Raw genomic sequence first — 14412 nt, 5'->3', positions numbered from 1 at the left:
AATTTATATGAAATCCTATTCTTTTCCCTTTCTGCTATTTAGGAATTCTAATAAATTCATATATTTATGTTTAAACATTTCATTTTAGAAAAGTGGAAAAGTGGTCATGATGGAGGTTACTAACCTGTGGTGGAAGAAACAGACATTGGAGGAACCTGGCTACTAATACCTTCTTACCTCTATCAGTCACTCATCCACCATGGTGACATTTTCTAATTCAAAAATCAGTCTGACTGTAACTTGTCCTTCTGTAAAAAGAAAAATGCCTATTCACTTGTGTAGTCATCACTGTGGTCCATGGAATACTTACTTTAGAATACACCAAAATAATTTTAAACATTGTTAGTCCTAATGCCAGAGTTAAGTCTCCATAACTAAGGGTGTATAAAGTTTGTGAACCTTTGTTATACTGAGACAGTCTTGTCCCCTTGAGCTCCAGTGATGCCTACTGTAAGTTGGTCCTCAATTCTTGTAGTGATGAATGGCCTGTCTTTCTGTTTTTGGCCATTGGGATAGCCTTGCTGTCTCCCACCCACTGTGTGATTTTTAGAATATTTTAACATGCATTGAGCCAATTCCATTGATTTCCATCCTTAGCTGCTATATTCAAAGTGGCTTCTTCTTTTCCGTTTTGCATGCTGACACCAGCCATTGCTCCCTGACACAATGCCCATTTAATCTCTTTATGAGAGAATACTTGCTCACATCTGAACCTACTTAAAAGAAACATTAAAGTTAAGTTTTAGCTTTTAGAATTCTAAGAAATTCTGCATAGTTTCTGTGGCTACATGTTGAAAGAAGCTGAGCAAGAACAAAATCAATTTAGTTCTAACTCATGTAGCTTTTTGACCCGGGCTCTGACAGCTTTAAACAGAAGTAGATTTAATATTCTTTCTAGGCCTTTCACACAATGGCTATTATCATCCGTGGAGAAGCCTTTGTTTTTCAACTGAAATCTAAGAGAGGCACTTCAGGAGCATGAAGGAGAAGTACAAGCTGTGGAAGTTATGAGTAAGTTATTAAAGTGGAGACTAGCTTGACATTTTATAAGTACTACAGAATGCCAAAGATGTTTAGTTTTAAACCGAGACCTCAGAACAGATTTGGAGAGTTACATTCTGTAAGTTCTGTTGTGCTTAAGTATTTCACTCCTATTCATCTTATGCCAAGAGGAAAAATATATTTACGTTGAATGTGCTCTTTGTTCATAAAATTACAGAAAAGACAATGTAGAATGTTATTCATTACACATGCAATTGTTCTCACAAATAGCAGGATTCATAGGTTTTAAGAACAATGGAATGATTGCTTGCTGTAGATATAGTCAGTTTTCCAAATTAAGTATTGTGTACATGTCACTGCCAATTCATTTGTTCAATGGCAGAATGATTTGTATCCTGTCTTGAAAAATTTGCCAGTTGATGATTATATTATGAAAATTAATACAATAGCTCACATGCTGTTACAACTTTAAGCTTGACCTAAGTTACACAGCAAGGCCAGTTTGGGCAACACAGAGAGATTCTGTCTCAAACAATTAAACAAAATGTGCCAGGGCAGATGCAAGTGGCTCAGCAGGTAAAACCTACTCTTGCAAGCTGTCCTTTGACCTCCACATGAACACCTTGGCACATGCATGCCATACAAACAACACAGACTCGCCAACAGGAAGGAGAAAAATGTGCTGAGAATTTAGCACATATAAGGTCTGGAGCCATGATAGCCCCTCCACCCTAGCATGACATTGTGTCCATTCTCACAAAGCTTTTGATTATGGATTTCAAATTTTTAAAATTAATTATTATACTTATCTTGTTATAACAACACAAATCAACAATTGAGTTTGGCAGGATATATATATTGTAGATTGAAACAAATAATATATATTAAACACAGTAGAGGAATACTACAGTTGATACAAATAGGCAATTTTGTACTCTAGAAAATATAGGTATTATTTTGAGATGGAAATTTCCAGAATATTAAATAAGTATCTTCCTTTCAAGTGAATGTAAAAGCTTGGAAAGATTTAATTCCCTGACAAGGACAGTTTTCAAATTTGCAATGTAAGTCATGTACTCATTTTCTGAGCTATAGATCAAAGAATGAGTGGTAAATTCAAGTGTGTGGGTTAGCTTTAGTTTTGTTTGTTTGTTTTGTTTTTTATCAACTTGATACAATCTAGAGTGATTTGGAAAGAGAGATTGCCTTCAATGCATGAACTGTAGGCAGTTCTGTGAGGCATTTTCTTGGTTAAAGATTGATGCGGGAGGTTCCAGCTGATCTGGGTAGTGCTGCTTGTGGTATGTGTGGTCCTGGGTTTTAAAAGAAAGCAGACTGAGGAAGCTATATGGGGCAAGTCAGTAAGAATCCTTCCTCCATTGTCTTTGTTGCTGTTCCTGCTCTCATGTTTCTGACCTGCTTCAGTTCCTACCTTGGCTTTTCTCAGTGATCAACTATGATCAGGACCTGTAAGCCAACAAAATCCTTTCCCCTTCAAGTTGTTTTTGGTTGTGATTATTATCACAACAATAGAAACCTAACTAAGATACTTAGGCGTGGTCCTTACACCTGTCTTATTGATCTACACTTACTCTTCACAGGATTTTTTCCTACTTTTAATGAATTTACATATCATTTTACTGTTCTGCTGATTGTTCTCATATCAAACCTCTAGCTCTTATTTCATTTTATTCTGAACTTTCTTATCTAGTTGCCCAATTAAAATTTGTACTTGGATACACAATGCGTGCTTTGACTTCATATAAACTTTAACTTCATTTGTGTTTTGGCTCTCCTAAAGGCTCCTGTTGGAGACTTCATGTCAGTAGATCTATACTCCTATTTCTCTGTTCGTCCATTCCTACCTATTCAAAGCATGCTTTTTGTAAAGGACACACATAAAAGATATACATTATAAGAGCGTACATTTGTATTCATTATTTCCACCTTGAAAATCTCTAGTAATTTTATCTTTGAATGTGAGTTTTATAGGTGGTGTCTAATAGAAGAACTTAGCCTGCCATTTGGCCATGTCCCTCTATCCCATTCACATTCAGAATTGATGACACCCCAGGGTCAGGGAATTCTGGTAAAACACTCAGTGTTGCATGTTCAGCAAACTGAAAGTAGAAAGGAAACATTTTATGTCAAAGAATATATAAGTGCTGTCAGTTCGAAGAAAAAACTGTTTTCACAACCTGCTTCAAGTACAGACACAGCAGAGGCCTTATCAGACTCATGATCATCCTGGAACCCTAGCATCTTCTTTCTTAGTCATATTGTTTCCATTTGTAGACTATATTTGCTGAAACTGGTACCATTAAATGCAATGGAATAGGACAGTTATAGAATAAAGCATAGTTCCTTTTTTAAAGCCAGTGTCATGGAAAGCAGCTTACCTGAGATGGTACTTGGATTGGGTTATGCACGATAGTCCTCTAACTATGCAGTTGGTGCTCAGTTCCTTTACCTTCATGCAGTTCCTATATAAACATACACTCCTTGCTCAATAATGCATCTGAAAATCATGGGTCCACAACTGCATCCCTCTCAGAACAATGGCATAAATGTCTTCTTTCCTAGCAAAAATCAAACTTTATTTCTACTCAAATATATTCTAATATATCTATCAATAAGAAAGAGATTAAAGGCCAGTCCAGGATGACCTGATTTCAAAAATACATTTACAGTAAGAAAAAAATGTGTCATCAAATGAACTTTCAAGTAGAATCTTCTATATTTTATGGGCATGTAAAATTGTACATGCAATGATTAAAATCAGGTGCATTTGGGAAGTTATATGCACAGTAGAAAAAAATGATTGTATGATAATTTCTCAGAAGAACTCCTCCTTCTCTTGAACGCCACTGAAAAAAGCCCTAGACAGTAATTGGGGCCTTTAAATATCTTCTAATTGGAAATCTGTTGTTCCCTGCACTGTATTCTAATCTTTTATATTCTTTGCCTTAAATCTTCTTTGCTAATTTTCACTAGAGTCCATATTCTCTTTGAGTATATATAAGTTCATTTCTGATAAAAAAGAAATAGTAGCAGAATTCCACATTATTGGGTAGATAGGTAGATAGGGTGATTAACTGTCCAACAATTCTCTAAAAGTTTTATTTTCCATGAAAAGTTGTGTACAAGATTCAAGTGTTCTATAAAGTTGTCAATTCTGGCAGAATCTGCCTTTTATATGTTAACTATTTTAGTGAATATACACATGATTGTGGCTTAATTTTGCATTTTCTGATGACTATAAACTACATAATACTAGTATGTATAATTTTTAAAATTAATAAAATAATTTTAATAACAAGATTTATAAAATAAAATATATTTATAAAAGTAAAATATCATTATATTTTTCTTTTTTTAACTTGATTGCCTTCTTTTTGATGCAGGTGTATAAGTTCTTTATACAATTTTAAATAAGAATTCTTGGAATCAAAGGGGTTCCATAGATCCTCTAAGCATCATAGGCGATTGACAAGGCTATTGGTTACCCTGCATAAAAGATGGGAAGGGAATACTTCTGAAGACCACTTACTTATGTCCTGGAGAAATTAAGGTGGTACCCAGGTAGAAGCCTCATACCTACTGACTACTACTATCATGGCTATTGAAGGAGAAAAGTAATAATCAATCTCACTGAGCCCAAAGCCTGGGCTCAACAGTGACTTTGACACTGTACACCTAACCTACAAAATTCAAGCTAGACAAAATCCCATGATGGAGAAGATGAAATAGATACAAAGTCTCTTCCATAACCAAGAAGACATTTGTAATTTATACCTACTGGGGAAAGAAAATGTTTACAACAGTGACATGCCTGTAAAATATACTGGCACAATAGTGGCATAAATGTTATGGAAATATCCAACCATTTTTTTCTTGAAGCCCACTTATGTCTCCATGAGATGGTGCCCAGATGTTACATTGCCAAAGTGGCCAAGAACTTGAGACTGGATACTCATGGGCCTATGGGAAAACCTATTACTATCATACTCAAAGAACATAGCAATAAAATGTCTCCTAATGACATATTGCTATATCCATAAATAAGAGTATCACTCAACTTTTACCATAGAAGCTTCTTATAGTAAGTGGCAATTAACATAGAAAGTCACAACTGGACAATGCACAGAGAGTGAGATACTTTGAATCCTTCATCCCTATGTGAAATGTCTTTATTAAATTCCTCAAGGCCCAAGAATCTGTGGAGATATAGATGTAAAAAGATCCAGACATGATCATGACTCCAAGGATAAAGCATCTGCCAGACATAACTGGACTGATAAATATATGAACTCATAAACTTTGACACTATACACTTGACCTACAAGATTCAAGCCAGACAAAATCCCATGATGGAGAAGATGAAATAGATACAAATTCCCTTCCATAACCAAGAAGACATTTGTAATCTATATCTACTGGGGAAGGAAAATGTTAGTTTTCTCCAGTGAAGGATACCGGACCATATCAACTACATTCTAAGACATGGCCAGGAGTAGTTGGCCCAGACAAAAAGACTCATTATTTTTGTTTGTTTGTGTGTGTGTGTGTGTGTGTGCGCATGTATGTGTGTCTTTAATTTTGTTTGGGTGGTTTTTGCTGCTGCTGCTGTTATTGTTGTTGTTATCTTACTGCATTTCTTTTGTTGCTGTTGTTTGCTTTGATTTTTTTTCCTCCTGAGGGAGAGAGAACAAATGAACAAACATGAGGTTGGGCGGGTAGAGGGTTGGGAAAAAGTGGAGAATGTGAAATAATATTATCAAAATATACAGAATGAAGGAAATTTTAAAATTATAATAAATAGTTATTGGCCACATAAATATATTTTAAACATTGCACATTGTCTGGCTTATTTATTGAGTATAGTAAAAGTCTTTGAGGTGTCAAACATATGAGGTTAAGTCCTCTCCTCCAGAATAGCAGACTCCTTAGTGTTAAAGAATTTTGCTGGCTGGAGAGACGGCTCAGTGGTTAAGAGCCCTGTTTCCTCTTTCAGAGGTCCTGAGTTCAATTCCCAGCAACCACATGGTGGCTCACAGCCATCTATAATGGGATCTGATGCCCTCTTCTGACATATCTGAAGACAGCTACAGTGTACTCATATAAATAAATAATTAAAAAAATAAAAAGGCTCAGAGATGGCTCAGAGGTTAAGAGCACTGACTGCTCTTCCAGAGGTCCTGAGTTCAATGCCCAGCAACTGCACAGTGATTTAAAACCATCTGTAATGGGATCTGATGCCCTCTTCTGGTGTGTTTAAAGACAGCAACAGTGTACTCACAGGAAATAAATAAATCTAAAAAAAAAAAAAGAAAAAGAATTCTGCTGATGTGTACTTCCTACACGTTTGCATAGATGAGTACTTACCTGAGACTTAGATGCTTTAGTGCTAATTGTTACTAAAACTCTTATGCTATAGAAGATATTTCCGCCCATTTATTCTTTATAGTTTTCATATATGATCTACTTTGAAGTTTTACCACAATTTAAACTTTGTCTGAGGCCATCATAAATTTGTTACCTACTACTTAAGATCGATCTATAGCTTTTCTTTATTTGTACAGTACTCAAGCAAAATAGATCAGAATCTTTAGATCAGTGATTCTCAACTTGTGGGTTGTGATCCCTTCTAGGGGGTTGAATGACCCTTTCACAGGATTGCCTAAGATCATCAGAAAACACACATATTGACATCACCACTATTCATAACAGTAGCAAAATTACAGTTATAAAGCAATTTTATTGTTAGGGGTCACCACGGCAAGAGGATCTGTATTAAAGAGTCACAAAATTAGGAAGGATGAGAACCACTGCTTTGAATGGTTCTCTGTCTCTGTCTGTCTCTTCCTCTCTCTCTCTCTCTCTCTCTCTCTCTCTCTCTCTCTCTCTCTCTCTCTCTCAAAATAAAATATGCTGTTTTCATATGTAGGGTACTAAACTAAAGCCCAATTTTTCATTAAAATTATGTTTATGTCAGAGATTATAAATAAGGTACCAAAGTCTAGCCACCAATGGAAGAATGCCTCTAGCCACTCCTCTCAGTCACCTTCCATATGATGTGAATTATTCCATTCAAGCTGATTGTCTTACAAGTTTCAAAAGTGCTAATCAAGTATCCTCATTGGAGCCAAGTCATTTTCTTTTAACCACAGGGGAAAGGTGTAATAAGTAAACAATCCCATTCAATGAGATAAGAACCCAGAATGTAATTACCAGCATTACCATTTAGGTGGTAACCTTGTTGCACATTTTACCAGAGATTTAAAATATCCACTAGGACTTCTAGTTATGACCCATTAGGTATATCTATCTTATGTTGATGTTTATATTTTTTAAAAATGGGCCACTCTATTTCCCATTTTCTATCTTCCCACAACAGCTGGGTTATGTGTCATTTGCATTTTCTGCTTTGTTTTGTTGAGGCAAGACTCACTATGTAGCCGGGACTTGCCTGCAATTCCCTATGTAGACCAGGCTGTCCTCAATCTCACAGAGATCCATATACCTCTGGTTCCGACCACTATGATTACAGGCATAAGTCACCATGTTCAGCTCTATGCATCATTTGAAACATTTAATACAGCTATTTCTCAGAAATCATGTTTAATTTCTAGTGTTATCTAATTATTATTTTATAACAGTTTCAGGCTGATAAATTGCATTTTTCTTTAATCTGTTGGTTTAGAATAAAGAAAAACTAAATCTCTGAATTTAAATGGTGACTTTATTTATTGACTTTGTTGCTTCCTGAAGTTTTATTGTGGTAGTGAAGGTATTGCTGGTGGTGATCTCTTTGATTTCTGAGGGAAAAAAATCTCCTATGTATCTCAGACTGTCCTTGAATACCCACCCCCCTTGCCTCAGCTTCTTGAGTGAATGCTGGGATTAAATATTACAACATTCAATTTGTCTCCTAGACTTTCATTTTGGGCACTTTGATAAAATTCTTTGTGTCTCTCTTTTCTCTTTTACATAAAGAGGATAGTCAATATACTTTGAAGGAATATTTTGAATTTAGATAAGTTATTTAAAAAAACACACAGAAAGTAAATTAGTGTGTGTAACAAATAGCAAAATTATTTAACAAAAAATTTTCTTAAAAATATTACATCCCTTTGAATTAAAAAAGAAATTAGTAATGGTGCTTTATTCTTATGATCAGAAGCACTAGAAGGATTATCTAAGTGCAATACTAGAAGAGCATTTATACTGAGAATCATACGTTGGCAGATGAGAGACAAATGAAATAAGCAAGCATTCAATCAAGGCTTTGGAGAGGCACTGTTAAAGTAAACACAATTAACATGAAGAAATAAATAAGACATGATGTAAAACCATTAACAAAGAAAAATAGACATCAGCCAAATAAATATTTCCCTGAAAAGAACAAAAGAGAATTAGAACATGCCTGTCATAATGGCCTGCTTCTGTCATCTCAGCACTGAGGAGGAGGAGGAGCAAGGATTGAGGATTAGAAGCCAGCCTGGACTCAGTCAGAACATGTCTCACAAAGAGCTAGAATCTGGGATGTTTGGTACAGTATTTGCTTGGCAGGCACAAAGCCTGCCTTTAGCAATAAAAGGGAAAAACAGTAATGATGACATATATCTGTGGTCTTTGATGCACTTAGGAGGTGAACACAGGATCAGGAGTTAAAGGTCCTTCTTAGTTGCATGGCTAGCTCTATGCCAGTGTAGGCATATAAGACACTGTCTCAACAAAAACAAGCAAACCTAAAACCAAAAACAGTTGACCAGAAACAAAATCAGTGAAAACAAAAACAAACCAACAAATAACCAGAGAGAATGTCAAATATATATGAAAATGTAGGAAGGCTATTAAAATATGCAAATTTTTGGCACACACTTTAAAATTCCAGCAGTTGGAAAACATAGACATGCTACAAGTTTGAGATCAGTCTGGTCTACACAGTGAGTTCCAGACCAGCTGTGGCTATACCCAAAGTGAGTGCATAGTGAGACTCTGTTTAGAAAAATAAAAATAAAACCAACCAAAAAAACTACTAAACTTTTAAAACATACCATAAACATCAGATAAATATGTATTAAAAATGAAATTAATAAATTTCTTTTTTTTTTTAAAAAAATTGATTCTCAGGGAGTTTTCCATTATGCACCCAGTTCACAATCTCTTCCCAGTTCTTCCATGTCTGCCCCTCTTTGTAAGCACCCTCCCCACAAAGAAGTAAAAATGAGTAAAATAAAAGGTGAAATTTGTGTTATCTATAGTCTAAGTGGAGCATGGTCAAAATCTCAGTGGCTTGGCCTTAGAACTGAGTCTTTCCCCATCCATCCCTGTCAGAGCTGGCAACTGTTCAGACCTACACTTTAGCATCACCACCACCTACACTTCAGCATCACCACCACCATCACAACTGTTTTAAAGTTCTCTTCTGTAGCTTCCTGTCTAGGCAGTTACTTTTATGGGGAGGAAGTTGGGTGGTTAAGGGTTGTCACAGAAGCCTTCCATGTCCCTCTTTCAGTTGATATCAGAGCAAAAGTAGCTTCCTTGCCCTTCACGTGAAGTCAGTGGGAGCACAGATCATGGACCTCCACAGGGTTTCTGGTAACAGCACAGACCACAATCAGAGGCCCCTGCTGCAGAAGGAAAACAGACCCAGACAAAGCCCTTGAAGGCTCTCAAAGGACCATAGAAATCAACAAGGACTTATGTGGTTGCGCAGGCCACTCACAAAATGGCCCCCAGTAGCAGCACAGCCTACAAACATCTAGATGGCTTTAGGCTGCAACACAGTACACGAACATCCAGACATCTGTATAGCCCTTGGTGGTAAAGTGCCAAGCATCCGTAGTAGAGCTCTGGCTGGGCTACGCAAAATGAAGAAACTTATAAAAACAAAAAATAAACAAATAAAAACCCGATACAAGTAAAAGAGACAATGATAAACTGTACTACAGTTGTATATGTTTAAAAAATTCATACTACAAATTCTCATCCCTCTTCAAAAGGTTCCGTATGCAAACAGTTTTAGAGATGTTACAAATAAACCAGTATAAACTTTCCTCCCCAAACAACGTCTAATGATGTTTTATCACAGTGGTGAAGGATCACAGATGAAAAGAAAATATTTCAACAGTTCCAAAAGTATTTAATTTAAAATGCCAGAAAATACTCTCATTTTCAATAGTTTTCACACAGTTATAATCAGTGTTACTGGAGAGGGGTCATATAAGAAAGGAAAGGAAGAAATAAAATTCTTTTTATTTGACGACTATATTGCCATCACAATAAAACCAAGTTTAACAGAAAACAACATCCAATTATCACAAAGAATAAGGTAGTTCTTCAAAATTGTTATCTAGCAAGTCAATTCAAACCAATCAATAGTGATCTTGTCTAAGAGAATTAATTGACCAGAAGAGTACAGGGGAAAAAAACACTTGAAAAAGTGTCTAAGCATGAGCCTTTAAAGAAAGGTTTACAGTATTTAAGAGGGAAAATGTTGATCTCTGTTAGATAACAGAAAGAGTTGAAATTACCAAGTAGTGAAATGTTTAAAATTTCCAAGTTAATGTACCTGTTTAATGCATTTTGAATTCAACTTTCACCTGGTTTTTTGAGCTACAGTAAATATTCTAAATTGATATAAATGCCTCTATAAAAGTGACTTCTTTAAAAGGTGCAAATGCCATCCTGACAAACACTATGCTACATTGCAATTCTACAGTGTTCCCAATAAAACAAGGATAAATGTATAGACCAACTGACTGACTGGACAAAGAACTAATAAAAACACTCATACATTTAGTAATTAAAACCCAGTGTTCAATTAATTTGGTGCAGATATCTATAGGGAAAGGACTGATCTTTTTGAATGCTGGGAAGTTAGTTAAGAATATAAAATAATGATAAAAAAACAATACAAAAAGGTAATCTGGAAGATGGTATTATATACTATTCTAAGGTTGACTTAAGATAGATATGAATTATGTTAACAAATTGCTAATGTTAACAGAAGTAGGTGGAACTCATTATTGTTTCAAGGTGTCTTAGACATAAGCTAAATGGTACCTTCCAAGGTAGAAAAAAAGTTTACCATATGTAGTCAAAAAGCTGAGCAGTTAGCTTAATTTGCCTTCAAAAAACTATTCAAATTAATCATCAATCAGAGAAAAAGTAAACATGAATGAAGTGTTTTTCCATCTTCATAGATACTAGAGTTTAGAATTCTCCAATGTCTCATGTGTTGAAACGTTGAACCCCACTTGGTGGAGTTGCTGGTCAACTAAGAGCTACCCACATTCCAGTATCAGGTGCTCCTTTATCAGTGTCAATAGCTATGTTATCACTAATGGTTAATGTGGCCCGATTCCACCATTGCTGTGTTTTCACTATGTGCATACTCCATACCCCATATAAAATCCCGCCATCATTGCCTGGCCTGTAGCAGTCTCCATCCCCACTCAGAGGAAGCCATTTTCTGCCCCACCACCCCCATGAATCTCTTGCATGAGGTTTGTTGTGTGTCATGATTTTTGTGGTTTCTTCATTACCAAGACACTATTCCACCAAAAACAAAAATCATAAACAAACAAACTGAAAACAACAACAAATCCTTTTCAGGAGTAAATGATAAAGGTTTCTGGATCGTGAAGATTGTTAGGATTTATAACTTGATGGTGTTATTGAGATGGTGAGGAAGAGCTGGTCTCTGTAGACATCGATAAAAGTAGCTTTGTTCTTAACCTTCTGGTTCTTTCCTAGACAACAGAAGTGATTATCTTTGCTCCTCAGAGCCCACTTCTGTCTTTACTAGGTCCAGGATAACAGAACAGGAATTGCCTACCACAGACTAAATACTAGGAATCTATGATCTAAGATAAACAATTTCTCTATTAAAAATTGTTGCTCTCAACTGTTTATCACAGCAGCAAGATGCTTGAATTACACCTGGGTGGGTGAAGCAGAATGGCTGTAACTAGCTTGGGTTAAAGAATGAAGTCTTGCCAACCCTCCACTCCCAAAAAAGGAGAATTAGAAAATACAGTAATAAAATTAGCAAACTGAGAACATATATAAACCATTATAAACTATGATTGCAGGGACCGTAACTTACAGCAACTGCATTGGAAAGAAATCTATCTGAACTAAATGAACCTAGGTATGACTTTTTTTATGCCTGTGAGCAAAAATTCTTGCCTAGAGAAATTCTTGCAGCAAGAACACAGCTAACATGTTGAAAATAATGAATAAAAGATATGCGATTTGGGACACCGTGTAACATTATGCATCATTTAGAAGCTAAAGAACAAGTTGTCCATACAATATCCAAATGTGATTTTGAATATTTGACAACTAGAGTTACCTTTATTGAAGCCTGTGTTAGAAAATGATCTGCATATTCTTACCAAAAAATGACTGTCCATGAATAAAAAACAGTACCTGGTATGGTGGAGCTGTGTCTCACTCCAGTAAGTTTGATTTAGGGAAAGGGGTAATTTTGAGAACTCTTAGAGTGAAGACTTTTCTTGCAAGGATAAATAATTTTGCAGATAATGGACAAGCAATAATAATAATAATAATAAATGTAAGTTCTTCTGTGAATGTTGCAACCTTGGCCAAATGTTGGGAAGTCTTGATCACTGCAATGCCTCCTTAGGGTTCAGTGACCTCAGTGAGTCCTAGGAATTCTGGGGATTGGTTGGATCTGAGTGAAGCAAGCAGCATTAGAAGTCACCCTAATGATTTATTGTTCTTTGTTTTTGAAGTTAAAAAATAAGCCTTCAAAATGTAAAACCTTATTTGTTTCTTAAGAATATATAAATAACTGGATTTTAGTAAAATAAATAATAGCAGGTTCCTTCTCTCTCCTCGTATCTTTCTCTTTCTTTTTCTTTTTTCACATATTCTTAGATATTTTTGGGTTAATTTGATAAATTATACAACTACAGCATCAGTTATCATTATTTAAACTTTATGCTAATACTTAGTCTATTGCATTGTGCTTCCCTCACTCATTAGCTTAATGAAAATATTTTGTTAATTTCTCTGTTGGATTACACTTTTTCTAGAGTCAGATAAATCCCAAGTGAAGATATAAGTAAACAAAATGTAAATAATATGTGTTCCGGGATTCAGAAGAGAAGACTATAACCACTTCAAGAATTTAGAGTTGAGAATCATTACTCTAAGGAATCCAGTGGCCATTTCTGGTGTAATTTAGGGTCATTGAGGTGGTAGGAGAATGACTTCGAGGCGGATGTAAAGAGAGAGGGACTTCGGCTGGAGGAGGTCAGCAGCAGCGTTCTGAGATGCAGCATAGAAGCTTAAATGAGGGATGGATGTGAGGACAAACAGGCCAGCAGTGTCTCAAACCAATGACTAACTTCTTCAATACCTCTGGTTTCTTCAGCCTTGGCTCACGCTTCCTCTCTTTCTACCTTCTTCATGCCCGTTTCTCTCTCTTCTCTTTCTCTTCTTTTCCTCTAGTACTGGAGGTTGAACCTAGATTGTCATTCATTTATTTTTATTTTTTCATATGTATATAAACTATTTATTAACAGCAAAGGCCCAGAAACTCATTTCTTCTTGAAAACACCCACAGTACGGCCCCTGCGGCCAGTGGTCTTGGTGTGCTGACCGCGGACACGAAGGCCCCAAAAGTGGCGCAGCCCCCTATGGGCTCAGATTTTCTTCAGTCACTCCAGGTCCTCATGGAGCTTGTTGTCTAGACTGTTGGCCAGAACCTAGCTGTACTTCCCATCCTTCTGCCTGTTCAAGAACCAGTCTGGGATCTTGTACTGTCGTGGGTTCTGCATGATGGATGATGGTGAGCACACGCTCCACCTCATCCTCCGTGAGTTCTCCATTGTGAGGTCAATGTCTACTTTCTTCAATACCACATGAGTATATCTCCGCCCCACGCCCTTAATAGCAGTGATGGCGAAGGCTATTTTCTGCCGCCCATCGATGTTGGTGTTGAGTCCTCGTAAAATGTGCTGGAACTTCTCAGGGATCACTGGAGACATGGCAGCGGCACAGACAGCAGCGTGTAGGCCTCCTGAGGAAGAGCTAGATTGTCATTCATACTAAACACGAATCTACTACTGAGATTTCCCCAGCCTCTGCTTTCTTATATAAAAGAAACTCGATGATAAAAATACCCTAGGCAGTTACTAATCTCACAAGAGGATTCCCTTCATAGATTACACAGAATCTATAACCTGGTTAAAAATAAATAACTTTTCTCATGTATGAAATGATTTGTTCTTATAGTCTATTATATGGTAAGATTTTTAGAAAGTCTTAATTATTTTTAAAGTAGAGTTTAATGCTGGGTGAAGATCCAGTTTACTTAAATCAAGGTATAGTTTTCATTTTGTGAATGCATGGCAACATAACGTCTGTTGT

General features: G+C 36.2%; 1 pseudogene; it reads right to left on the bottom strand.

Annotated features, from left to right (window-relative positions):
• Positions 1-13580: 13580 nt before the first annotated feature.
• On the bottom strand, positions 13581-14030 carry LOC114608267 (annotated as a pseudogene).
• Positions 14031-14412: the final 382 nt, after the last annotated feature.

Source organism: Grammomys surdaster, unplaced genomic scaffold (assembly GCF_004785775.1).
Source record: "Grammomys surdaster isolate TR1022 unplaced genomic scaffold, NIH_TR_1.0 125888, whole genome shotgun sequence".
Lineage (NCBI taxonomy): Eukaryota > Metazoa > Chordata > Mammalia > Rodentia > Muridae > Grammomys > Grammomys surdaster.
The sequence above is the reverse complement of the archived record's forward strand: the minus strand, read 5'-3'. Positions and strand labels throughout refer to the sequence as shown.